Source organism: Tachypleus tridentatus, chromosome 4 (assembly GCF_004210375.1).
Source record: "Tachypleus tridentatus isolate NWPU-2018 chromosome 4, ASM421037v1, whole genome shotgun sequence".
NCBI classification, from domain to species: Eukaryota; Metazoa; Arthropoda; class Merostomata; order Xiphosura; family Limulidae; genus Tachypleus; species Tachypleus tridentatus.
The window spans coordinates 14,704,213-14,729,563 of record NC_134828.1 but is presented as its reverse complement, the minus strand read 5'-3'; the positions used below and the strand labels follow the sequence as shown (position 1 = coordinate 14,729,563).

The window sequence follows — 25,351 nt, the reverse complement described above, 5'->3', positions numbered from 1 at the left end:
AAAATTACCTTTGAAGCTTTTCAACCTACTACTTTATAAACAAGTCTCCAGTGCTAAGATAAATATACCGCATGAAACCGTCATTTTGTATAATAACTCATGTCTTGCTTATTTATTACCTGTCATATCAGCAAGAAATACTGAAATGTTTCGCAGTTCATCACGTTCTAACAATGTAAGAGCATTGGGCAGCATATTTGGTTGGCCAGTTATTTCAACTTTGCGAATTAATAATTAATTAATTATAAAATTACTGATTTTTATTACGTATATATATCTGAGATCACTTACTTTTCACACTTTTTTAGGGTTAAAGCAAAAGTGTTTAATCATGTGTGTGACTGTTGTAAAACGGAATTATATTTGCATTAGTTTGTTTGTTGTGTAATTTCGAGCAAAGCGACAACACGAGGCTATGCATAACCCCTAATTTAACAGTGTAAGACTAGAGGGAAGGCGGTTAGTCATCACCACCACTGCCAACTCTTGGGCTACTCTTTTACCAACGAATAGTGGGATTGACCGTCACATTATAACGCCCCCACGGCTGAAAGGGCAAGCATGTTTGGCGCGACGGGGATGCGAACCCGCGACCCTCAGATTACGAGTCGCACGCCTTAACACGCTTGGCCATGCCGGGCCATAACTCTTCGAATGCTCTTTTACCAACGAATAGTGGGATTGATTATACAATGCCCCCCACAGCTAGAAATGGCGAGTATGTTCTGTGGGATAGGGATTGACCCATGATCCTCAGAGTGCAAATCACGCGCTCCAACCACGTGGTAATAATTATAGGAAGTTATCAAGAGTTGAAGCAAATCTCAACAGACGCATAACCGGCAATAAAAATAAGAAAATACAGCATAAAACATTTTCACACAACTGTTATACTGAAAATCAGGCAGATGGCGCTTGTACAGGCAGGGGTGCTTAAAAAGCGGGAACACCGAACATCGGTCTTTTCTGGATTTCAATGAAAAAAATTACCAAATGCATACTCCAGTCATACGTTAGATTTGCAATGTGTGTGAAATGGATTAAATTATTAAAAGAAAAAGTCGTACTTTCGAATCTTAAGATTAAGACTACAGGTGTATTTGCTTAAAATGTAATGTAACAAATACAGAAATTACGTAAAAACTATCACAAAGTTTTCATTTGACTTGTCATCTGAGACAAAAAATGACGCGCTACTTGACGAAGGAAAACATTACAAATCTGTACATCACGAGTTAAAAACTTCGATTTAAGAACAATTTATTTGTAGTTTGTGTTTGTTACATTACGTTTAAAATGACTACAAACCGCCACCAGGATAAAAACAGAACACGTTTGTTCCGGTGTGCGAAAAACGTAAACAAAAGTGTATATCACATCGAAATCGCAACGTAATAAAACGTTTTCAGTGAGATAGCAGTGTGGATCATTGATGAAAAAAGAAATCTCCAGCACATGTGAACTAAAAAACACAGCGTATGTTCTTGGGAAGCGCTCAATCACCTAAGAATCACAATCATGCACGTGCGAAACACGTGCTGAAACTGACGCTTATACCATGTAACTGTTTTAAACTGTTTCGATCACATATGTGCATGTTTCTTTACTGTTGAATGCTCCTGTTTCATTAATTAGTTGACCAGTGTCCAGTTTTATGTCAACCTTGCTGAATGCATCATGAAATTAGTGTACAAACAAATTTCATAGCAGTTTGTTTTTTTAAAATAAAAACTTCACTCGTGAATAAACAAATGGGAATAAATAAAAGTACCGGGTTTAAATAAAAATATTTTCCTTTTTTTTTAATTTTAGTATGTTTGGTACCAAAAGGGTTAACGTCCAGGAGTGAATGAGATGGACCAGCATAGAACTTGATCGAATTTATTCTAATAGCTAACGACACTGACATTCGACTTATGCAAAAAACTAAAATGAATGTCCTAAGCACTGGAAATCTTAATGTGTCAGGTTACGCTTTAGTACCCATATTATTTAGCAAATAATGAATTCAATCATCCTTGAAATTAGGCCTAGTAATTTTTTTTAATCAATAGCACACACTACTGTATTACATCAATTTAAAGTCAATTAATTGCATACTTCAACTTGTAACTTAACACTATATTGACTCTGTGTTGTTTGTTTTACGTTCTGTTGATTTTGATAATATATGTGATTTGGTTTGAATTTCGCGCAAAGTTACTCGAGGGCTATCTGTGCTAGCCGTCCCAAACTTAGCAGTGTTAGGCTAGAGGGAAGGCAACTAATCATCACCACCCACCGCCAATTCTTCGGCTACTCTTTTACCAACGAATAGTGGGATTGACCATCACATTATAATGTACCCACGGCTGAAAAGGTGAGCATGTTTGGTGTGCCGGCGATTCGAACCCACAACCCTCAGTTTTCGGTCGAGCGCCTTAACCACCATGCCATGCCGGGCCTAATATTACGTGGTATATGCTTCAAGTACGCGTCCAAAAATCTTTCTTACTAATAAAAGTTTAAAACCTAAGTCTACAAAACTTTATGAATAAGCCCACTACAGACAAAACCTACATATTTAATGAGTGCAAGATACCAACCGCCTTAGAATAAACGCTCGTCATGACGACCAGTAAGCCACCTCAAGACAAAGTTCAATCCACGTACAACACAGTAGGTACAATTGAACACAGGTAAACTTATGAACATTAAGAGCTAACGAAGGCTTGACCTTGACCACAACATTACCAAATGCATGCTTAAACATTAAAATATAGATTTTTAAATACAAAATACATATGGAAACTAATTTACATAGTATATTACAATAGTGTGTTATTTTACGCACGTGTCCCTTACTTTTTCAGTTCTCTTTTCTTGTCCCACCTCACCCCCACACACATTCCGAAAGAATTAGGTACTCATGATTTTATGTGCCATTAATTTATATTTTCGATTTGGTTTCCTACTAGATAGCTTTTGATTATCTCTAGACTTTTGTATCTAGCTGTAACAGTCCAGCATTACGAAGGGTGACAATACCGAAACCTTAACCCTACAATATTCTCGCTCTTTAAGGGCCAAACCGAAAAGAAACGACACATGTAGGCCTAACGTTTATATCAAGTTTGCATATTACACGAACAGTAGCACGTGTACGATGTTATATTAAGTACACAGACCGGAAACATTTGAAATATATCTGTAAACATTCCAGAGACATATACTATTACCCTCGCCACGAACGGAAAGGGTTGGAGACGAGGCTATTTGCAATCGAGATCGTGTTTTCGCACGAATATTTTTAAAACTACTGTTACTGTTCTGAATTTCGCGCAAAACTACACGAGGTTGTTGTTGTTTTTTGAATTTCGCACAAAGCTACTCGAGGGCTATCTGTGCTAGCCGTTCCTAATTTAGCAGTGTAAGACTAGAGGGAAGGCAGCTAGTCATCACCACCCACCACCAACTCTTGGGCTACTCTTTTACCAACGAATTGTGGGATTGACCGTCACATTATAACGCCCCACGGCTGAAAGGGGAGGTGTATTGTGTGACGAGGATTCGAACCCGCGACTCTCGGATTACGAGGCAAGTACCTTAACCAACATTTTACATACGATGCAAAGTCAGTATGGGACAGTCCTCCTAAAATTTTGACCGGATCCAAATTCGGATCGCATTAAAGCATTTTAAATTTTTTATTATAATGGGTGAAAAGGACATTTCCTCAGTTTTGGATTAACGACTTTGTAAAGTGTGACTGGATTTCAACATGATGTCAGATTAGGGTTAAGACTCTTCACCACACAATAACAAACGACTCGAATCATCGATCATTCTGATTCTGAGAATAATTTTCGCAGTTTTTGAAGATGAACTGGGGGGGTCACCCTCTGAGGTTGCTCTTATTGTTACATTGTTAAAGATTACTTATACTTGAGAAAATGTCAAAATGTTCATAATAATTATTTTTATAAACATTATTATTATTCGTGGAGCCCCCTAGTGGCTCAGCGGTATGTCTACGGACTTACAAAGCTAAAAACCGGGTTTCGATACCCTTGGTGGGCACAGAGCACAGATAGCCCCTTGTGTAGCTTTGTGCTTAATTTAAAAACAACAACATTATTCGTGGAACATCACACATCCAGCATCTCCCGCCACCTACTGAGGCATTCTTATCGAATAATGGGATTTGACCGTTACTCTTACAACGCACCCACCGCCTCAAAGTGCGAGTTGACTTATTTTGTTTTGAATTTTACGAAAAGCTACACGAGAGCTATCTCCGATGGCCGTCCCTAATTTAGTAGTGACGAACTAGAGGGTTTGTTGTTGATTGTTACTGAGTACAAATGAGCTATCCACCACAGGTATCGAAACCCGACTTCTAGCAGCCGATGAGCTATCCACCACGGGTATCGAAACCCGACTTCTAGCAGCCTGGCAGACTTCTTCTAAGTCCATTGTGCCACTGGGCAGGCCAGACAAGAGGGAAGGCAGCTAGTCAACACCACTCACCGCAAACTGTTGGGCTACTCTTTTTAAGAAATTACTTTAATACTTAATGTTATGTGTAAATAAAACGTACCAGACAAAACTCGTAATAGCATCATACATATTTTCTGTCTACAAAATATACTGCTACATCATAGACGAAATGACATCTCGAACATTCTCCCTTTAAAGGGCTATGTATTGTAATCATAACCTCAATCCCAGGCTCGTTTATTTGCAACAATTTTTCCAAAGTATTTACATAAGACGTTTGCATATCAATAATCCAAGCGTTTAGATACAAGAAACAATACATTAAAAACGACTACAAACATCACTACGGCATCAAAACAACACGTAATTCAAGGTGTAAATCCAGATACTCGTGTCTGAGAGGCTTAACTGAAGTTTACGACAAGATGTCTTGGTCCACGTACATGAGTCAAGATTAAGTACAGGCGAAAACTTACGAGTAAATACGGAACTTACTTAACTGACTCACGTGGAAACGTATTGTCCAGTTAACCAGGAAAGTGTAGTAAACGTTGCCAGGTGCTTTTGACTTCAAGGAAAAATGAATGAGAAAATAAGAAAACACGAAGAAAAAGCTACACATGACTGAAATGCATGGTTGCCCCCCACCCTTACAGGCTCAGCGGTTACGTTGGGGGAATGAAACCAAAGGATGGAGATATGGTTTGGAAATCCCCAACCCCGGAATTTGGGCTGTTACCTGGAAGTTAATAACAGAAATGAATGATCTGTAAGTGTAATAAACAACAAAGACTTGTTACCTGTACGTTACAATGTCTAATAGAGGGTTAATGCTACCTTTAAATTTATTTTCGAATAGACTAATAACCTTTTCAGTTAACCACTTTTTCCTATTGTTTACTTGTTTGACTCATATTTCTAACTTAAGTTATGTTTGCTTCATCTTTCCATAAAATATAACTTATAAATATGGTGACCTTTACACTTTTAATGTCTGACATCTATCTGCAGCCGTTTTTTTTCTGTATCATTCTACTATGATTATGACAAAACAGTAAGTTCAGTCATGAAAACGTACATGGCGCCACCCAGTGACTCTAAAGCGTACTAAATGTTTTCACTCTTAACAAAGACTGAATTTCAGTGATATAATTTAAATTTTATATCAATAATTCACCTGACACAATCATTAAATAGATAAGTAACTAAATAAAATAAATATTTCTAATCGTACTATTTTTTGTTGTTATACAAATAATAAAATACGTTTTAAATATTTAAACAATTTTGATACAAATAGTTTGTCATGTCAATGTACTATTTTTAAAGAATAATAAATTTAATCTATGTATACTGTCCAATAACATTATATATATACATATGTTAGAGTTTGACATAGTCAGTTTAAATCCATTTAAGGTGAGTTTCATTTCTCACTGTGTATCCTTTGAGGAGCTAAGAGCCACAGGTAACCCTAAAAAATTTTTGAGGTGATGTAAGATATACATATCATGATTGGGAAACATTTCTGCTTGTTTCAAAATAAACCTACACAACGAACTATTTACATTCTGTCCACTGCAGAGAATCAAACATCAAATTTTAGCATTCGAAATCAGTAAGCTTACTATTAACCTAGTGAGAAGCTTAGGGCATTAAAAATACAAATAGTTATTAAACACAAATTAGAGTTAATAGATAACCTAGTTCAATGAACAGTTATGACAAACCAATAAACATAGACCTTAATTATAAACTGAACATAAATTCTGATTTTGACTAAAAAACAGAAACACTTTAATTATGTCTTAGACAAATATACTGTTTTGTAACAAGTTATTTTGTTGCTTATAGGTTATTAAGTCATCGCAAACATGCTCAGTTTCTTTTTACTTTTTACACACAACTTATATTTTTGAATTAACAATTAAACACAAGTAAGTAAATAACTTATGACTTTGCAAAGGAAGGCCCAAAATGTTATTGTGCATTTTTTAAAAATTAATATATTTTAACAGATTTATGATAATGCATTAAAAACCAACATTTTAGTATCATATATTATGACACACCACGAGCAAGTAGGTTTTGAGATAAGCACAAGTTTCTCATATCAGGTCAATCTTCAAAAACTCTAAGCTTAACTTTTAACTAATAACCTCAATCGTAAAATGCCTCTTGGTGCATGTCTTCTAATAATGGACTTGTTAAAATTAAAGTGCTAAAAGCATCAGTAGTGAAATATTCTACACTTTATTCAGCAAATTCATTATTGCTTTAATAAAGGATATACTTTTCAGAGATGACGGCTAACCGGGGCCCTGATATTCCCCTACCATAAAATTCTATAATGAAAAAGGCACACCATAACATTACCCTATTACAAAGTTCTACAGTAACTAAAGGCTAACCCTAACATATCCATATCACAAAAATTTACAGTTACAAAGGCAAACCCTAACATATTCATATCACAAAGTTCTACAGTAACAAAGGCTAACCCTTATGTTTCTGTATCACAAAATTCTGCAGTAACAAAGGCTAACCCCAATGTTTCATTATCACAAAATTCTACAGTAACAAAGGCTAACCCTAACATTTCCTATCACAAAATTTACAGTAACAAAGGCTAACCCTAATGTTTCCTATCACAAAAATTTACAGTAACAAAGGCTAACCCTAACATTTCCTATCACAAAATTTACAGTAACAAAGCTAACCCTAATATTTCCTATCACAAAAATTTACAGTAACAAAGGCAAACCCTAACATATCCATATCACAAAGTTCTACAGTAACAAAGGCTAACCCTAATGTTTCTGTATCACAAAATTCTACAGTAACAAGGCTAACCCTAATGTTTCTGTATCACAAAATTCTACAGTAACAAAGGCTAACCCTAATGTTTCTGTATCACAAAATTCTACAGTAACAAAGGCTAACCCTAATGTTTCTGTATCACAAAATTCTACAGTAACAAAGGCTAACCCTAATGTTTCTGTATCACAAAATTCTACAGTAACAAAGGCTAACCCTAATGTTTCTGTATCACAAAATTCTACAGTAACAAAGGCTAACCCTAATGTTTTTGTATCACAAAATTCTACAGTAACAAAGGCTAACCCTAATGTTTCTGTATCACAAAATTTTACAGTAACAAAGGCTAATCCTAACATTTCCCTATCACAAAAATTTACAGTAACAAAGGATAACCCTAACATTTCCCTGTCACAAAAATTTACAATGACAAAAGATAATCCTAACATTTCCGTATCACAAAGTTTTAAGTAATGCTGTGTAATAGTTTCAGATTTATTTAATCCTTCAAATACACATATCCCACTATATATAACAATAAAAAAAAACGTTATTTCCCATGTAAACACATCTGTGAATAAAGTCCAAGCACTTAATTTGCTCAGCTGAACATTACTCTATTATTTAAAACTATGTTTTGCATTATACACTATTATTATTAAAATTATTAACAGAGAGAAATAAGGTTGAAAATTTGTGATGACAAGAAACCCACTTGAAGTAAAAATGTATCTCAGGACAGTTGGTATGAGTATTAACACTTTTACTTATAAAGCAAAGAACAATGTTTTGATCTGAAGATGACCTAGGAAAGTTGAAACCTTGTTCTTTGCTTAATTAGTAAAAGTATGAATACCCATACCAACCATCCTGAGATACAAAATAAATTATTTCAATTAAAAAACAAGCAATCGTAAAAGCAAGGATATAACAAACAATAGCAACACAAAGCTTCATGTTTTTGTTGTTGGTGAAATCTGTTTTGTTCCGAATTTTATTAAATCAATTATAGCCAGACTGGATTCTGGCAGACTACATAATTGAAAACAATCAGCCAAACAGGTAATAATTACAAATATTTTTATTATTTCACCAACATTCTACTGTGTACACGGTCCATTTCTCACTCATATTTTCCATGAATTGGAGATAAGCATCAAGATTTCTCACCATGATGACATCCCTCTCTCTCTCTTTGGTTCCTTTCCTTCATGATCATTTGTGAAAAATATCAGCATCACCTCTACATGACTGTCATTTCAAGGACCTGCAAGATAAAATAACTTATCCTAAGTCATATCTTTCTTTCAGCTATGACATTTGCTAAGTAATAATGATACATATCAACTTTTATAACAAAATATTTATCACTTAAGACTCTGTGAACGAATATTTAACATTATTACGATTAAATAAAACTACTTGTTGCACTTTATTCTTAATGCAAGGTTATCTTTTGACACCTGGTGACCAATTTTGTAACTAAATATAAAACTGTAAAAGTCGTATTTTGTTATCACTGTTCCTCAGCTAACCATTAAAGATTAATTTTGTTTTATTCACCCATCTGGAAGTCTTACGATTGTGTATACTGATACTTGTTACAATATTAACTGTTCATTATAATAATACAAATCTTATGATGAAATAAAATTCAAGTATACTTAAGAGAAGAGAAAATTAAATACTACCTACTAATCTGTATCAGAAATAAACAGCATAAACACTGAGGTTTCTGTGCAGGAAGATATTAACGGGAAGTTCTAAGACTGAAAAAAATTTTATTTTTGAAATATAAAACTAGTACTGTAATAATATGCTTAAAAATATGCTAAATAATAATCAACTTCAAAAATGTAGCTTAATACAAGCCGTAAAATATTTTACAACTGATAAGATGGCAGCATGTCATTCATATCATATTTCCTGCAACTTACCTTTACCATAAATAAGCAGTTAGTTTATCTTGAACATCTTCCAGTTTTTAATCATAGATTACAATACGAATTTCACAATATTAATTATTATTAATTCTATGTTGCTGTTATTAGATAGAACACTTTAACTGAGTTAATTGCAATCTACCAGATGTTGTACAAACAAAACTATATGAATTACACACTTCATAAAAAATGTCACAAACATAATTTAGCATCTTAGTTTGTGTGTGTGTGTACAAATATATATTTATGAAATTCTTGTAAATAGGGTTAAGTCTGAATTAAATTTTCATTATTTTTCCAAAAGCCACCTGTTTTAACCACTTGCACTACAATACAGTAGTATGTTGTCTGTCAGTCAGTCAGTTGACACTAAAATGATAACACATACGACATAACACATATGAAATTCTTGTAAATAGGAATAAGTCTGAATCAAATTTTCATTATTTTTTCAAAAGCCACCTGGAGGGAACCATCTGTTTCAACCACTTGCACTACAATACAGTAGAATGTTGTCTGTCAGTTGACACTAAAATGATAACACATACAGGAAGTTTAACAGTTGTACTGTTGTGATGTCAATAATATGGATGCATGCTGTGAATGACAAGAAAAAATTATGAATTCTGTATGTTAGAATACAGCATGACATATGACCTGCAAAAAGCAAGAAATAGAAATATTTATTACTCTAAATATTGGGTTTCTTTACTCTTGAATTAGAACACTTTTAGGGATCCTGCAGAAGTACATTTAGTTATATAACTATACAAAGTGTACTTAAGCCTTTCTACCTTTATATTACACTTCCCATTCAACGAAATCACAATTATGTTTTCACATACTGGACTCATATCTTTTGCTTCCAATGTTAAGTAATTTTTATTTCACTAACTACAATTTCTGGTTTGTTATAATCACAATCAGAGGCTTCTTGGATGCAATTTCCCAAACTAACCCACTGCATCCTTTCTTCTTCTACTCACTGTCTTCTTATATACGTTAGCACTGATGCATCCAGCCCAGTTTCATCCAAGCTTTGGTACAATAACAAATCTTTCTACTTTGGTTATGTTGTTTTGTATTCTCTACTGGTATTCTACATTACACAATATAGTCTCCCATTTCCCTTTCTTCACTTGTATTGGCCAGTTTCTTTGTAGAGGTTGTTTGCTGTACAGCTCCTAGTGAGACATACATTTTCTGAATAAAAAATGTGCACGTCTGAGCAACTTAAGACTTCACTTCAGATTAGAGTTCCTTATCCTTCCTTTATCAAGTTTATAAAAGCTCATGTAGGTCTTGGTAAAAAGAGACGTTACCTGCAGTTTAGTTTTTACTAACCTGGAGAAAACAAAAATGCTGACTGACCTAATATTTACATCTTGGTGACAAACTCCTGACACAGTCACAATGCATAGCTATTAACAATGAGGGATATTATCCTCACCAAATCCCGACACAGTCACAAAGTATAAGTATTAACAGTGTGGGATTTTATCCTCACTAAATCCTGACACAGTCACAAAGCATAAGTATTAACTATGTGGGATTTTATCCTCACCAAATCCTGACACAGTCACAAAGCATAAGTATTAACTATGTAAGATTTTATCCTCACCAAATCCTGACACAGTCACAAAGCATAAGTATTAACTATGTGGGATTTTATCCTCACCAAATCCCGACACAGTCACAAAGCATAACTATTAACAATGAGGGATTTCATCCTCACCAAATCCTGACACAGTCACAAAGCATAAATATTAACAATGTGGTATTTTATCCTCACCAAATCCTGACACAGTCACAAAGCATAACTATTAACAATGTGGTATTTTATCCTCACCAAATCCTGACACAGTCACAAAGCATAACTATTAACAATGTGGTATTTTATCCTCACCAAATCCTGACACAGTCACAAAGCATAACTATTAACAATGTGGATTTTATCCTCACCAAATCCTGACACAGTCACAAAGCATATGTATTAACACTGTGGATTTTATCCTCACCAAATCCTGACACAGTCACAAAGCATAACTATTAACAATGTGGTATTTTATCCTCACCAAATCCTGACACAGTCACAAAGCATAACTATTAACACTGTGGGATTTTATCCTCACCAAATCCTGACACAGTCACAAAGCATAAGTATTAACACTGTGGGATTTCATCCTCACCAAATCCTGACACAGTCACAAAGCATAACTATTAACACTGTGGGATTTCATCCTCACCAAATTCTGACACAGTCACAAAGCATAACTATTAACTATGTGGGATTTTATCCTCACCAAATCCTGACACAGTCACAAAGCATAACTATTAACACTGTGGGATTTTATCCTCACCAAATTCTGACACAGTCACAAAGCATAACTATTAACACTGTGGGATTTCATCCTCACCAAATCCTGACACAGTCACAAAGCATAAATATTAACACTGTGGGATTTCATCCTCACCAAATCCTGACACAGTCACAAAGCATAAATATTAACAATGAGGGATTTCAGTCACAAAGCATAAGTATTAACTATGTGGGATTTCATCCTCACCAAATCCTGACACAGTCACAAAGCATAACTATTAACACTGTGGGATTTTATCCTCACCAAATCCTGACACAGTCACAAAGCATAACTATTAACAATGTGGGATTTTATCCTCACCAAATCCTGACACAGTCACAAAGCATAACTATTAACACTGTGGGATTTTATCCTCACCAAATCCTGACACAGTTGCAAAGCATAACTATTAACACTGTGGGATTTCATCCTCACCAAATCCTGACACAGTCACAAAGCATAAATATTAACAATGAGGGATTTCAGTCACAAAGCATAAGTATTAACTATGTGGGATTTCATCCTCACCAAATCCTGACACAGTCACAAAGCATAACTATTAACACTGTGGGATTTTATCCTCACCAAATCCTGACACAGTCACAAAGCATAACTATTAACAATGTGGTATTTTATCCTCACCAAATACTGACACAGTCACAAAGCATAACTATTAACACTATAAGATTTTATCCTCACCAAATCCTGACACAGTCACAAAGCATAACTATTAACAATGAGGGATTTTATCCTCACCAAATCCTGACACAGTCACAAAGCATAACTATTAACTATGTGGGATTTCATCCTCACCAAATCCTGACACAGTCACAAAGCATAACTATTTACACTGTGGGATTTTATCCTCACCAAATCCTGACACAGTCACAAAGCATAACTATTAACAATGTGGTATTTTATCCTCACCAAATCCTGACACAGTCACAAAGCATAACTATTAACACTGTGGGATTTTATCCTCACCAAATCCTGACACAGTCACAAAGCATAAGTATTAACACTGTGGGATTTTATCCTCACCAAATCCTGACACAGTCACAAAGCATAACTATTAACACTGTGGGATTTTATCCTCACCAAATTCTGACACAGTCACAAAGCATAACTATTAACACTGTGGGATTTCATCCTCACCAAATCCTGACACAGTCACAAAGCATAAATATTAACAATGAGGGATTTCAGTCACAAAGCATAAGTATTAACTATGTGGGATTTCATCCTCACCAAATCCTGACACAGTCACAAAGCATAACTATTAACACTGTGGGATTTTATCCTCACCAAATCCTGACACAGTCACAAAGCATAACTATTAACACTGTGGGATTTTATCCTCACCAAATCCTGACACAGTCACAAAGCATAACTATTAACACTGTGGGATTTCATCCTCACCAAATCCTGACACAGTTACAAAGCATAAGTATTAACACTGTGGGATTTTATCCTCACCAAATCCTGACACAGTCACAAAGCATAACTATTAACACTGTGGGATTTTATCCTCACCAAATCCTGACACAGTCACAAAGCATAAGTATTAACTATGTGGGATTTTATCCTCACCAAATCCCGACACAGTCACAAAGCATAAGTATTAACTATGTAAGATTTTATCCTCACCAAATCCTGACACAGTCACAAAGCATAAGTATTAACTATGTGGGATTTTATCCTCACCAAATCCTGACACAGTCACAAAGCATAACTATTAACACTGTGGGATTTCATCCTCACCAAATCCTGACACAGTCACAAAGCATAACTATTAACAATGTGGTATTTTATCCTCACCAAATCCTGACACAGTTACAAAGCATAAGTATTAACTATGTGGGATTTTATCCTCACCAAATCCTGACACAGTTACAAAGCATAAGTGTTAACAATGTGAGATTTTAATGTTTGACACCCTTTAGACAAAGCCATGTTTTGGTATGTTAGAACTACAGATATAAGCATCCATTATGAGTGGTATATTAATTTTCTAGGAACAAGTTAGGTGGTGTATTCAAACTTTTGGAAGGTACATAACGAGCAGTCTACACTTAGCTAAACGTAAAGTTACGTCTAATTAAAACCTACTTGAATACATGAATTATTTCTACTTCTCAACAAGACCAAGAACAGCTCATAGTCTGTACTTGTACTATGTAATCACATGTCAAAAAGAAAGTCATAGATACAAAGAAATAAAAAAAACATATACTGAAGTCTACAAAAATGTTTGTAGACTCAGCATATTACCAGGCTTCAACTTGTACTAAATAATGTAGGTAACTGCAAATGTTTTAACAACGGAAAATGATCTGATTTACATAAAAATCAACAGTTTCTAAATAGGCTTAGCAAGTAAGTTTGTTCTGAATCAGAAGTACTTGGAGAATTTAACTTACCTCATATCTCCCCTTTTTCAAACAGTTTGCAAGAATATGTTGCTTTTCCTCAGTTCCACATTATTTGGCTATTGTCCTCTGAATGGCCTTACAAGTGTATTGTTAATACCTTTTAGTTTTCTCCCATTTGACTACAAGAAATAAAATCAAACAACATTAAAAACATCGAGAAAAAGAAACTTAAGCCTATACATTTTAATGATACCACATTTACTACTAATCACAACAGCTTTAGATGATAGAACTTGCAAACAAAACGACATTTTTCTCAAAGTGTTCAGTAACACTGGTTTTTCAGCTAGCAGCAATAATAAACACTGAAAAATAACACATATTTTCATGACTAATGAATTCTTCATTAATCTATACCCAATATATACTACCAATAGCACTTAATAATATAGTTTGTGGTTAATTAACAGGAACTACGTCTTTAAACTTTCTAGCACGTGTAAGTTTCATAGCAGACTTATGTTGTTATAAGACATACTGTTTCTTGAAACAAAATCAATTCTATGACTATATACTTGTCTGCCAACATCACAAAAGTACATGGCCTATGGTCAATTAGCAACACTGGTCAGACGGTAAAGTTCAAGCAATTTATTAGGCCCCAGTATATGAACATGTTCAAATGCTACAGGTATAACCTTATGATCTAACTGCTATTTTGAACTCTGTATTGTCAGTGAAACAAAAAACCATTCATAACACATTGCTTTCTATTTAATTTTTACAATTCTCCACATTCTTAGGCTTTGAAAAAGAATTTGACAGTAGCTTTGGCTTGTAGCAAAATTAATTTTCTCATACTAACGATAAAAAAAGTTCATAGGTGGAAAGCCATCCCACAAAAGTATAACTATCTTAACTTTAGACAGTTTTTAATGCATAAATTCATTACACAACTGTGTTTGCTTTAGCCACACTGGTGACCATATTGGATAGCTTATATGAAAAATAGTTAAATATGATAAAATACAATACTTCCTATCAATGTAATACACAAATATTTAAAAGTTACAAACAAATTATGTTAGTGCTAACTGCACAGGCATAGCTACAAATTATAAACTCTGAGTTTAGGAAATTGCACCTTTCTATTTTTATGTCAATTTTTTTTTATAAACTTTATTTAGAAGTACAATTAAGTTAAAAATAGTTACATTAAACACATTTGTCAGAACTGGTAGCAAACTACTTCATCTATGTATTTAATAAAGTCTAAAATCCATTTCAAAACAATTCTGCACGACATCTGAGGTTGTGGCTGGAACCTCTTTCAAACTTTATCATTTTACTCAATTCTGCACGACATCTGAGGTTGTGGCTGGAACCTCTTTCAACTTTATCATTTTACTCAATATTAAGTATCTTTCTCTTTTCACTACATGCTGGTCGTATCACCAACCACTGAATGATTTTACTGTATTTAAGTCATTACTTTCTTACACCAGACTTTCAGTACAACGTACAGGCTCACTGTTTCTTTAAACTGTCACAGACTTCTAAGATGCAAGTACAAACAAAAACCATTGTGATTTAAATAGGAATGCTCTCGGTTTTTGTTTCTTTTCATAGAATCCAATGGACTGACAAGCTGATGGTTGACAAACACTGCTTTACATTATAATAGTAGGACTCATATATAAATATTTAACTTTCGCTGGTACAGTATTTCTATTCAGACTGTAAAAATTACATTAAATATTAGAAAATGCTTTGCAGTAATAGGGTATGATGTATCATTACAAGAATAATAAGAGTTAGTAATGAAAGGAAAAGCAAGTTTATTAGACTGTAATGTAGCTTAGCTTCAACATAGCTCTGTGTTAGGAACTTTGTTAGCTTCAACATAGGTCTGTGTTAGGAACTTTGTTAGCTTCAACATAGCTCTGTGTTAGGAACTTTGTTAGCTTCAACATAGCTCTGTGTTAGGAACTTTGTTCCTTTAATTTACATCAATGACACAGATGAATAATTGTTAATAAATAATTTAAATGTGATGATGATATCAGTGTTTGGAGCGTGAGGATGCTGCAGCTGCTTAACAAAAAAATTTGGATTCTTTGGTGAGTTGACCAAATAAATGGCTGCAGTGCTTACTTCTAATTATAATAAATACAAGATAATGTACATAGGATATCACAAATTTAATTATAATTTTGTTGGGAATAACTGTCCCATAATAATAACTGAAGAGTGTTATGGGAAAAAAGACTGGTATGAAGGTTCATCAATCTCAAGTCATCCAAACAGTGTGCTGTTGCTAGTAGTGGGCCAAATATAATTTTAGGTTATTAGTTACAGAAATATTTAATACAAGTCTAAAGAGGTTATAATGCCATTATATGGGTCACTTGTTAGGCAACATTTTAATTAGTATTCAGTCTAAAGTTCCTTATCTTGGGAAAGACATCAAAGTGTTGGAAAGGATTCAGATGATGGATACTAATGATGACATCTGGGATGGAAAGGCTTTCATACAAGAATGGGTTAAGATCTCTGAAAATCTTTTTTTCTTGAAAAAAAGAGAAATAATTAGAAGGGAGTTGACTGAGATGCTTAAGTCTATAAAGGGAATTCTCACATCAAATAAATATATAAGTGATAAGAGCAGGTTTAGTGTTTTCCTTTTGCTGTAGAGTTTAGTGCAGTGGGTGGGTTGGCCTAGATGGACCATGTCTTTTGTTGTTCTTAAATTATATGCATGTATGATTTGTCATTGATTTGATAAAATCTGTTTGGAGGAAAGCCTACTAGTGAGCAAAATGAATTTTAAATGCTATGTACCTGTCCCTGACAACTACAGATAGGATTTCATCTCACAACATTACTGTAAGTAAAAAAAAAAACGTTATTGTGCTAAAACAATGGGCAAAAATACCCAAACAAAAAAAAACTCCAAGTTTACCAGTAATTTAACTTTTTGATCATTCCACATCGAGTTGCCTAGTAAGTTAAATTTTTTAGCATTCTACATCCTGTATTTGCAAGAAAAGAAGACACATTATCTTCCTGTCTAAAATTAATGTATTACAAAACTTTTAAGTTATAAATCTTATTAGCTGTATAGTTCACTTTATGAAAGTTGAAACCAGTTATTTTTTTTATAAAGGTTTCTTCAAAATGTGCAATTTGAAATACAAAGTTCCTCTTTAGCCCCTCTCCTCCCTAAAAAAATCTAGATGACTGACAGCCGTATGCCAAAAACCCATTATAAATGCTAAGAATTAAACGACTGCACTTATATTATTAAACCTACTACCACTATACTGACTCTAATACTCGACTAAGTAACCCCCTTCTTTCTCTTTTTGACACCACGATTAAGATTAAGCGTCTCATAGTACAACTTACATTGTAACTTCAAGTTACAACTTACAAGCAATAGCATATCTTCTGCCAAGTATTTACTTGTTGTTTAATTAAATCACTGAACACAAAATATTTTCAATTTGTCATGGTACTTTGAAGCCTACTCCCCAAAGTTCAAAAAATTAGTTTCTCAAATTAAACATCATTATTCTATGATGATGAAACATCACATTGACATCCGCGTACCCTAACCATAATTCTTACATTCATTTTCATCATTGGTGTTATGTGACGAAACAGTGTTAAATAAAGCGTCACCTGGTTATTTTTCACCTGATAACCACTGATGAAATAAATTCAGACTAACAAAATAAAATGATTTATTTTATATTAACGCGAAGGAACCCAGTGTTTTCTATTTGACCGCCATTTAACAGTCCACGTTATGAATTCGAAATAATGTTTAAGGCTTAAGCTTTATTTTACAAATTAAATAATACGTATAAACCCATAAATCTGTTTCATAATGAAGTGAAACAGTTATTTTTGCTGTTAATGTCGTTATTTGCTTTCCCAAGCGGCCTGGCATGGCCTAGTGCGTAAGGCGTGCGGCTCGTAATCCGAGGGTCGCGGTTTCACGCCCGCGTCGCGCTAAACATGCTCGCCCTCCCAGCCGTGGGGGTGTATAATGTGACGGTCAATCCCACTATTCGTTGGTAAAAGAGTAGCCCAAGAGTTGGCGGTGGGTGGTGATGACTAGCTGCCTTCCCTCTAGTCTTACACTGCTAAATTAGGGACGGCTAGCACAGATAGCCCTCGAGTAGCTTTGTGCGAAATTCCAAAACAAACAAACAAAAGCTTTCCCAAGCTCTCCTGTTTTATGGACCAAGTTTGAAGGTTTCCTGTAGTTTTTTTTACTATTGCCTTTAACTTGTCATTTTTTTTATATTGAGCTAACGTTTATACAGTACATTTAAAACGCCGCATAAATTTATTTTAGTAATGTTGTTAAAGAGTAACTTTTAAGAACTATGTCTCAGCTCCACTATTTATTTATTAAACGAAATACGTCAAACTGATTTATAAGCTGTACTCAGGCAAGATTAAATCTTTATATGAACATTACGTAATACGCTACCATCCAGAAACAAATTGTTTGGTTTTGTTGTACCAGCGGATGTACCCGCGCAATGCACAATGAGTGAGTGGTTTATGAAAGTTGTTCTTTTTTTGTTCTCTCATGTGTGCCAGTTCCAATATAAAGACTCAACATATTTAACAACGAAATTATTGAAATCCATTGATCTTGATTGTCTAGCTAGCACTAAAGCTATGAAATGTATGTATTTAAAAATAAAAATAACTTCCTCTTGACACATCCTGAAACATTTCTAGTTGATTAAACCATATTTAATAAGATCATATGCGAGAGCCTAAGATGCTAGAGAACTAATAAACAAATTCATCTTAGCTTATAATAGGATAGTCGTATGACTAAACATTTAATGCAAACATGGCTCGGCAGGTGGTTAAGGCACTCGACTCGTAATCCGAGGATCGCAGGTTCTAATCCCCGTCCCACCAAACACGCTTGCCCTTTCAGCTGTGGAGGCGTTATAATGTGATGGTTAATCCCCCTATTCGTTGGTGACGACTAGCTGTCTTCCCTCTAGTCTTGCACTTCTAAATTAGGGACGGCTAGCGGCCCTCGTGTAGCTTTGCGCAAAATTCAAAACAAACCAAACACACACAATAGTAGAACAGTGAGGTTTGTATTACATTTTCAGCAGAGTAAATAATACATATATGTACAACGAAATTTTTGCTTCATCCTCTAATGAAGCAACATTCTCGACTTCTGATGCAACCGAAACTTCCACGGGATTACAATCTGTGCCCCATTCCAATACCCTAACGTTAGAAAAAGTTGTGCAAAAATCAAGCTTTTCACGAGGGTTACAGTTATAACGTACAAACAAAAGCGCAATGTTATCTGAGTTGAACAGAAGTATTAAGCCTACTATTATTGCAGCTTTTGGGACACTTTAAGTTAGATTCTTTACACTAAACAATAACGACGGGTTTCTTTGAAATGACACCCACACAGCTAATGTTCCTCTTGGCCAGAAATCTCTTCGTCATCCATTTTATGGCAACCTAACCTATTATGGCTACTGTTACCCTCATTGCATTCGTGTTAACAGCAAACATACTCTTGGACTGGAATTTAACCTTGATGTTAACTTTCCTAGTTCAAGGTCCAGAATATTTATATCAGAAGAGGACTTGTCCAACCAAAACTGGACTATTATCTCAAGACTAATTTTGAGAAGACATTTTGTTAAACTCAATGGTTTACTTAATGCTCTTGTCTGGGTTATAATAAAGCCAAAGATGATGCTTGTTCTATGTTTTCCAGAGCCGGTTTTTGACAAATCTTGTTATGACATGACATTTTAACAAGATATCCCAAATGCACTAGAATCTAAAGATGGCATTAACAAGAAATGTTAATAACTACCATCATGTTGTCACATGGAAACTTGGAGCGATTGTTCCTGTACTTATAATGATCAGCTGGGAAGAAATGATTAAACTATTACTACTAACCAAGAAGATGCAAATTTTTAGTTGATTTAACAGTGAGTGGATCTAAATGATGAAACAACGAATACTGATCTTTATAAGTGAGAATGTAAGAAACGTATACTTAACATTACCAGGTTGGATTTTAGTTTCAATCCCTAAAGTTAGCTTGTTTTGATAAGAAGTTAATATCAATTAGAAATACTTTGGCCTTTTCTAAATCTTTCTTTCAGAAAACACAATAAGGTTATATTCTCATCCAACATTGGATACTTTCTCGATTTTGAACTTATTTATAACTGGAATCCAGACTTAGCTAAACGTCTACAAAAATCCAGAGTTAATCCACTCGAATTCCCTGGATGTATCTCAAGTTATTCTCAGCTAGTGCTGATATACGTTGTATACGACATTTGAAACACAGCTTACTAGTCCATTTGTCCACCTGACTGCAACAAAAACATCAACTTTCTTTCGATGTTAGGTACGTCAATGAAAATAGAGAAGTAATCAAATCTTTATTAGATATGATAATGTTCTCAGATAACGAGTACATCCAATTATTTGCAGAATCTTTCTGTAAAGCATAATCTTTCATATGATAATCTGCGTGCCAAAGATTATGATGATTGTTGCAATTATTAATTGCCGTTGTATTTGACTATAGACACGTGTGAAAGATATGACCGTAAAGGAATATCACACACATTGCTTCACACACCACTTAAACTTAGTGGTTATAGGCACATACAGGAAGAATAAAATGACAAAAAGTTAGTTGGAGTTACTTAGAAAGTGTTATCACTTATTGAAGGCAGCAGAATGTGATGAGGTATCTCTTCAGAGATATTCAACAGGAACTGCTTACTAAAGGAACTGGTACACAACAGGTTATTGGTTGTTGTTTTAAGCACAAGGCTACACAATGCGCTATTTCCATTATGGGTATCTAAACCTGGTTTATAGCATTGTAAGTCCAGAGACTTACCGTTGAGATACTTGAGGACAAGGTCATTGATGAAACACATTTGTCAAACCAAACAGAAAAATACACTTCTCAGCGCAATTATCATCGTGAAGCCCACAGAGGATCCATTGTGCATGATGGTGACTTTGATTGTGAAATTGCAAATGAAGCTTTAGATTTTGATTTCTGACTGGTCATTGTGGATGGACTTTTGAAATTGTGTCGTGTGACTTCTATATATCTGTAAGATGAGGATATATGAACATTGTAATAACAACATCTTATTCAAGTGTTACTTTCAGAGCATAAAAGCGTGAGAATTGATGAACATTTCGATAAGCATTTTGCAACAATTGAAAGAACATTAGACAGCATTAATATTTTTTACTCAGAACCTCACACGTTGAAACTATTAATTGTCAAAGAAAATTATGAGTTTATATTCTTTTATGAAGTGATGGATTTTATGGTAATTGCTTATGTTGGCCTATGATTGTTTAGCGTATATACAGACAGAGAAAAATCTGTATGTTACAAGCTTTGACTACCAACTGTGTAGGCCACATGACATTTGAACTTTTGGTTCCAGAATACAAGAATTCTGCTCGACCAGATACAATAACCTCCAACCTCACAAAGTGAAAGCAGTCCATTAGATTTACTTGCATATAGTAAAGAAAGTGTCCACAGAGGTGTATCCAAACTTGAACTTTCTTTATTACTTAATTTTAGCTTTTCTGGTCACACCTTCTATAAGTAAGTGTTCCTTCACTGTACTGAAACTTCTCAGTGACTGGATGGTGTTGCCAGTCGCATCTTGCAAGTACTTATTCTGTGTTAAGAAGAACCTTAATAACACAGTGACTTAGTGGTGCTGACCATTTCAGGACGAATCAAGTCGATCAAGGCAACACAGTGATTTAGTGGTGCTGACCATTTCAGGACGAATCAAGTCAAGACAAGACAGTGACTTAGTGGTGCTGACCATTTCAGGACGAATCAAGCCGATCAAGGCAACACAGTATCTTGGTGGTGCTTACCATTTTAGGACGAATCAAGTCGATCAAGGCAACACAGTATCTTAGTGGTGCTGACCATTTCAGGACGAATCAAGCCGATCAAGGCAACACAGTATCTTAGTGGTGCTGACCATTTCAGGACGAATCAAGTCGATCAAGACAACACAGTATCTTAGTGGTGCTGACCATTTCAGGACGAATCAAGTCGATCAAGGCAACACAGTGATTTAGTGGTGCTGACCATTTCAGGACGAATCAAGTCGATCAAGGCGACACAGTGATTTAGTGGTGCTGACAATTTCAGGACGAATCAAGTCAAGACAACACAGTGACTTAGTGGTGCTGACCATTTCAGGACGAATCATGTCGATCAAGGCAACACAGTGACCTAGTGATGCTGACCATTTCAGGACGAATCAAGTCGATCAAGGCAGATTATTGACGATCGTTTATTCTTCTTATACGCGTTAAATAATATTTTTACTGCGAATACTGTTTGTACGGAGTTTACGCTATATTACTGTGTAATACTGTGTCACACGCACAACACATATTGCATCGCATGTACCATACACACCAGGAGATATATACTCGGAACATTTTAGGCCACACAGTGATGCCTAATCTTATTGCACGACTGTTTTGCAGTCTCTTGTTTAGCACAAAATACACGCAATTACTTCACGTACACAGCAATAAATAACCTATGAAATGCATGTACGTATACTGATATAGAAACATCAGAAATAAACGTTAGTGGATATCCACCCCCACCTCCTACAAATTTATTGAGTGTTTGACGTCTACGTATTTTGTGTCTTAAAAAAATTCATGTTTGTTTATTAATAAAATATATAATTTATTATAGAAATTTTTCATACGTAGTTCTAGTCTTCAACAATGTTTTTTTATTACCAGCAACGAGTATTAAATCATGTATTTTTGCAAAATATTTATATGAAATGTAAGTTGTTGTTTTTTTCTTAAGTTTTTCAAGAGATAAGTAACAGGAATAACAATATTATAAACAGTCATCGTTAGTGATGTACAAAGCCCCTTGGAGTACCATTCATTACCACTCATCTGGCAAGACTCAATGAAAAGGCCTAGCACAGCCAGAACTGTGTAGTTCTTGGTTGTGTGAGAACCTGTTGGATTTAACTTTATAAGTTAGCTATTTGTTGCTATAAAAATCTTTTAAACATTATTTGACGACAGCGAGTTATTTGTTATTAAATTAGCTTAAAAGCAACACAATTATTTTGCATAGTAATGCTTGTTTGTTTGTTTTGAATTTCGCGCAAAACGACACGAGGGCTATCTGCGCTAGCCGTCCCTAATTTAGCAGTGTAAGACTAGAGAGAAGGCAGCTAGTCAACACCACCCACCGCCAACTCTTGGGGTACTCTTTTACCAACGAATAGTAGGATTGACCGTAACATTATAATGCCCCCATGGCTGGAAGGGCTAGCATGCTTGGTGCAACGGGGATTCGAACCACGACCCTCAGATTACAAGTAGAACGCCTTAACCCACCTGCCATGGTTAGTAATGCCTTAAGTGCAAACATTTTTTATTTACACTGTCGTTTTCTTGGGTACTTTTGTTTCTTTCTAAAGTATTTACCTTTATTTCAAATTATCTGCTGATGCTAAACCATACCGATAGATGGCAATACAATACAAACAATCAGTCAATTGTTTTGTTTGATTTCCCCAAAATATTGTCATTGCAAGTTTTTTTTAGTGATAGATAAGAGAGAAAGTGTCACCATTCACTACCAACTGTCACTTTACCTTCATCAGACCATTTTTTCGTTGGTTTTTTATGGTGGTGGTGGTGGTGGGTAACAGGACGTGAGGTCTTGAACCCTAGCTTCACTAGGATAATATCCGTTCACCAGTTAGTAAGACTTTATTTGTTCTTAAAACACAGCCACAACGGATTTTCTGCTGCTTTCACTGCTGAGATCCGAATCCAGGATTTAAGCGTTATAATGCTGTAGACTTAACGTTGTCCCACCGAAAAATTTTAATTTGACAACACAGACACGGTGACAACTACTGCCTAAAAATTACGTTAACAAAATTCTTTACCTGTGTTATTAAATTTATTAACACACTTTGAAGTCAAAAGTAAAGCATGACTGCATTTATATAAGTAGTCGAAAAATTAAATATTCATATCTGATTTGTTTCAATATATTCTGAATGATCTTTTGCATATAAATGTTCTGAATATGATAAAGCGACTGATTTGAAATACTAATATATCACATGGACCTTTATGGGTCTGTGGTGACCAGTGTGTCGGCTTATGGGTCTGTAGTGCCGGACTGTCGTTCTACAGTGGCTAGACTTTTTTACTACGAATCTGTAATGGCTAGTATGCTACTGTGGTTAGTGTGTCGGACAATGGATCTGTGGTGGCTAGTGTGTCAGACAATAAATTTCAGGTGGCTAACGTGTAGGACCATAGATCTGTGGTAGATATTGTGTAGGATTATAGATCTCTAGTGGCTAGTGTGTCAGACAATAAATTTGTGGTGGCTAATGTGTAGGGACCATAGATCTATGGTGGATAAGTGTGTCGGACGATAAATCTCTGATGGCTAGTGTGTCGGACTTTAGATCTGTGGTGGCTAATGTGTTGGACTATGATCTCTGGTGGCTAATGTGTAGGGCTATAAATCTGTGGTACATAGTGTGTCGAACTATGGATCTGTGATGGCTAATGTTTGTAGGGCTAAAATCTGTGATGGCTACTGTGTCGGACTATGGATCTGTGATGGCTAATGTTTTGGACGATGGACCTATAGTGGCTAATGTATAGGGTTATAAATATGATGTGGCTAGTGTGCAGAACTGTAGATCTGCGATGGCTAACGTGTTGGACTATGGATCTGTGATGCCGGGTCTTTCGTTCGCATTCGCGACTACAAAACAAAATATAAAAATACAAAATTAACGCTCCACATTTTAAGATACGTTCATGTATTTTATGGATGATGGTCAACTTGTCGGTCTGATAAATGTAATCCAAGAGTTGGCGGCGGGTGCGACAGATTAGCTGCCTTTCTTCTGGTCCATCAACAAGTAGCCCTTGAGTTGTTTTACGTGAATGCCCGAAAAGAAGAAACAGACACAAACAGAGCGTTTTGCGCTATATCCTAAGACCAACATACTTAGAATAGTGCCTCTGAGTGACTCAGCGGTAAATCCGCAAGCTTACAATGCTAAAAGTCTGGTTTTGATAACCGCGGTTGGCATAGTACAGATAGTAATGAAACAAGTTAGTACAGTGGAAAATACGAATAAACAATGGTCATAATAATATACAGGAGTGGCACAGCAGTAAAGTGTATAGTTTATCACTTATAACATAAAGTTTATGACCAAAATAAAAACAACCAACCATTCCTACAGATTTATGAGTAACAAAA

The 25,351-nt window shown here is 35.1% G+C and overlaps 1 long non-coding RNA gene across 1 annotated transcript; it reads right to left on the bottom strand.

The window, feature by feature from the left end:
• Positions 1–8,359: 8,359 nt before the first annotated feature.
• On the bottom strand, positions 8,360–17,611 carry LOC143248234 (uncharacterized). Its single transcript, XR_013026829.1, has 3 exons — positions 17,405–17,611; positions 14,020–14,150; positions 8,360–8,563 (listed from the first exon to the last, which is right to left on the bottom strand). It is a non-coding gene; the product is annotated as an uncharacterized LOC143248234 (long non-coding RNA).
• Positions 17,612–25,351: the final 7,740 nt, after the last annotated feature.